The following is a 4,508-nucleotide window of genomic DNA, read 5'->3' on the forward strand; positions in this document are numbered from 1 at the left end:
TGCTAGTAAAGCATAATAATTAATATATGCGAATTCGTGTATGTATGTCTAAATAATGAACGAGTGAAATTATTCAAAGGGTTGTGAATTAATACTTCAAGTATCAAAATACTCATAAACGGGTGTACATAACAGTATAATAACTATGCATATTGCTCAATGAGTATTGCTTTTGACCATGCACGCTAAGCAACATGCACACCCACAAAATTACATGGGTGAAAATCAAAACACCACTCAAAAAATGCAAGTACAAACAGTGCCCAGTTGCCAAAAATAAATGAGTGCCTGTTTCCAATACCATAAACAATTGAGACTTCAACTGCGGATAAAAATGTATTACCTAGTATAGTCAGCTTCTAGTGTGTTCCTCACGAGTGCCGCATAAGAAATGACCACATTTGTGGCCATTTATATGCTATCCATGAGTGCTGCACGCCGTAGGTCCGCCCCCAAAGGGGCGGAGCCACGGCACGCAGCACGGTGCGTAGGTGGGAGAGCCCCGAGACACGCGCACGTGATGATGCAAGCGCGCATCTCAACGAGCCTCCGGGACCAAAAAGGTCTAAGAGGCCCGGCAAGCAGGCCATCCAATACGCACCCACGACTCCCATGCGCAACAACATAAATGAACATGAGGAAAGGGAATTAACAAAACACTGAGGAAGCGATCATATCAAAAAATTGATCCTCCCATGGCAGGTAATTGGTGCTATCCACAGTATATATAATGAAATTAAAATTATATTAGACTAGATGCAGTCTCACAGTTTGCACCAAGCAGGCTCCCATTATACAAATATACCATATATTTTTGTATATTATTATATTGCATACATAGACCACAATCGTTATTAGTGGGATTCAAGCAACTATGTCAAGGAGTATATATCACCAATCATAAAATAGACTTTGGAAAGACAAATTCATATACAGTACAGAAACATGATTTCAATTTTAATTAGATGGTATAAATATGAATAATAGAAAATAGCATGGGATATACATTCATGATTTCATGTTGAGAAGACAATACAGTACAATATATAATATAAACATGCATCCAACTCTACCCAATTTATGGAATGTAGAGAGCATAAAAATGCACATACATGGTTTGCATGATTTACAATAACTTCAAACCTATACAACGTTTAAGAGACATGTATATATATCCAAATATTAAGTTTATAAAGAAATCATTCAAATTTAGAAAATAAATTGAAACTCAGATACCCTGTAAGGGGCAAATAAATACACGCCAACAAGCAAGAAATGGGGGTGTTATCCCCCCTGGGATAGATTGTAAATAGGTTTTTAGTTGGCGTGTATTAGAGCAATAAAGAACGAGGAGAGCAAGATTTCACACCCCAAATAGATTGACTAGAAAGAAATGCGGTCCATAAATTGGGTAGAGTTGGACGCATGTTTATATTATATATTGTACTGTAATTTTCCAACATGCTCCTTCAATCAGCTGATCGAGGGATGCTGGTCAGGAGGGTGCTGACAGCTGCACCCACACATCGAATTGCAGCTGGTTCCACAAGAACTGGATGAAATTTGATGTGTTTATGGCCTACTAAAGTATGTATTGTTGGATGGGGAGCGAGGAGTTTAGCAAAGCTGTTTCTTTGTCTTGCATGGGCAAAGCACAGGTATACTTTAAAGTAGACCTGGACAAATGTTCCTAAAACCTAGAAGCCAGCTCCAAACACTTAGCAGTAATCAACAATATGACTTTGAACTGACGCATGCAGTTCGCACCTCCCACAGCAGCTGTTTTGCTCTACCCCATCTAACAGAATGTTATGTAAGTCACATAACAGTACAGTTGTAGAGTTCTACTTTCTGAAAGGTCACACTGATCACACATCAGAATAAAGAGTTCTGTAATTTATATAATTACAGTGATTCCTGGCTGTGGTAAGATATAGTGGTAATTATGAAACATTATACCACCAGCATGCCTGGGACTAGCCATGTCAATGGGCAGGATGTCCTGGTTACCAGCTAAATTTTTCCACTCGCCAGTGGCAAATGGGATTTGCCCTGTCCTTTTAGTGGTCCATGACTGTTGGAGTTAAGAGATTTTTTGTTGACCATGGTTGAAAAATCTGTAGCCTTCCAAATTTAGAGTCAACCTTCTGTGTTCCAATTTCTATATTGAACCTGTATGACCTGGAAGCCCTGTGATAGAACTTCAATCCACCAATTTGCAGGAGAAGGACAGAAAAGATTGTGAATAATTGTAATACTTTAAATATAAGGTGGCTATTATGCATTTACATATTTTATATTTCAATCTGAAGTTAAATATGTTTATATTTGGCCTTCCCTGATTCCTTCCTTCCACCTTCATCAAATGCTAATTACATTTTTTAATTAAAACTGTCATGTTTTATACCCACTGATGTCTTCACTGGGTCTCTGTGCTTCTCTATCACGGGTGCTGCTGGAAGGGTTTGGAAGGGTGCTATACGTAGCTTCCTGAAAATATCACAGCACCCTCCCTCAGTATTTTCTCGAGCCGTCAACCCTGATGCCAGCAGCAGGCTGGCTCTTAGGAAAAGTTATGGAAATATCAAATTGGATGTCAGTCTGGAGGTGTCAGCATTTGCATGCAGAACACCCACATGTGATGTTGAGCGTCTATAACTGAAAGAACCGAAATCAAATTTCACTTCTGGGAAGGAGTGGGGAGTGCTGCAACCAATGTGCGTTGGCACTAGTGTTGCCTTGGTGCTTTGGGGTGGCATTAAAAAAAAAGAAATGTGTGCATGGTGCGTCGCCGTGAGTTGTGCTAACATGTGTGCACCACAAACGACTGTGCAAACGACTGAATGGACCATTAAACCTATGTTGTTTTTTGTTTGAATTTTTGTTGCTGTCTTTGTTCTATTTAGCGGAACTCCTTTCACTGTGTGAGCAGTGTGTTTACCATAGTTTAGCCTGTCTGTACTGTTCTGGCAGATGCCATTTATGTAGTGCAATTAATCTAAGTAGTAGAAGCTGCCTGTAGAGTCATGTGTATAATCTTGCTACAAACAAACAAATAGAGAGGTATGTTTAAAACAAAATACAGTAAACTCTCTGCTATCCGGTATTCAACTAACCAGAACTCTTATCTAACCATAAAAAAAAATCCTGTGTCGTTGACGCGTTTCCGGGGTCAAGCCCCCTTCCTCAGAACGTGCACGTTCTGAGGAAGGGGGCTTGACCCCGGAAATGCGTCAACGCCGCCACACCACAGTGGCACACAGGCAGATTGCAGTCTTAACTGCTGTTTCTTCCAAAGCATCCACACAAGCTGTTTTATGACCCTCCATTGTGAGTACCATTGCAATTTTATCTTTGTGTCTTTTAAAATAAAAAATAATCTGCACTAGGTTGGGCGCCCTTCTGTCCTTTTTTTATATTTCTTAATAACTGCGAAGGATATAAATTCACCTTGTATGCAACAAATGCCTTTTCAAACCCAGATATTGCCTTATAGAAGTACCAGATATACCATCACTGTGCTGCACATAGCCTGTGCAGAGATCAGAGCTGTGGGAGGGACCCATTGGGCCCCACCCACTACAGGCTGCCTGCAGAAAACTACTGGAGGGGGCGGATACAAGACCAGTCACTCTGCACAAGGAGAGAGGTCTTTATTACAAGAAGCTACCCCACAGGGGCAAAGTACAGGAGTTTTTTCATGCTATATTACTGTGCAGCTCTGGCAGAAATACACAAAGGAGGCCAATAATGAATAAGAATACACATGCCTATTGTATTTAGACAATATTTGTTTAAGCCAAAGTTCACCTGTAACCCTTTTGCTGCCACCAACCTGTTCGCAAACTCCCAGCTGATATGTCTTTTTACACTTTCACAGCAGACTGCTAGCTTTCTAGTGGAAGCCACATGCAGCTGGAGGTGCCTACCCCCTTCCCCAACATGTGTCCTGGGCTCACCTATGCGGTTGTCAGGATGGAAAGCGGAAGGAGACAAATGAACATGTATTCACTGAACTTTCCAAGAAAGTACAAACCCAAAGACGATGATCACTTCCAGGTTCAAAAAAAACCCTTAAAAACTCTTTAAGGCCCCATGCTCACATAAGAACGCGTATTGTGGGCATGCCTATGTACAAACATAAAACGATTGTGTCACATATATTAGGCATCTCCGCACATGGCAGAGTGAGACTAATCATTTTAGTCTCATCTTTCAACTCTAAATTTATGAGCTATAAAAGCTTTTCAGACCGCTTCTGGACTTCTAAGGCTTGACATGTTTGGTATCTCTTACTGACAGAACCTCAGATTTAATTTTTTCCCCACTAAGAAATGAGTATTATAATGTGTTTATGTGCACTAAAATGAATTTGAGTCTATTTGTTACTGAAAACTTGGGTGTGAAAACAGTTGTGTTAATATTGCGTGACATCAAATTTTGCAACTTCCACCATTTAGTTCCTTGCACTCAGAAAAAAAAAAAAAAAAATATATATATATATATAT

Source organism: Nanorana parkeri, unplaced genomic scaffold (genome assembly GCF_000935625.1).
Source record: "Nanorana parkeri isolate BGI_ZX_2015 unplaced genomic scaffold, ASM93562v1 scaffold2985, whole genome shotgun sequence".
In the NCBI taxonomy this organism is placed as follows: Eukaryota; Metazoa; Chordata; class Amphibia; order Anura; family Dicroglossidae; genus Nanorana; species Nanorana parkeri.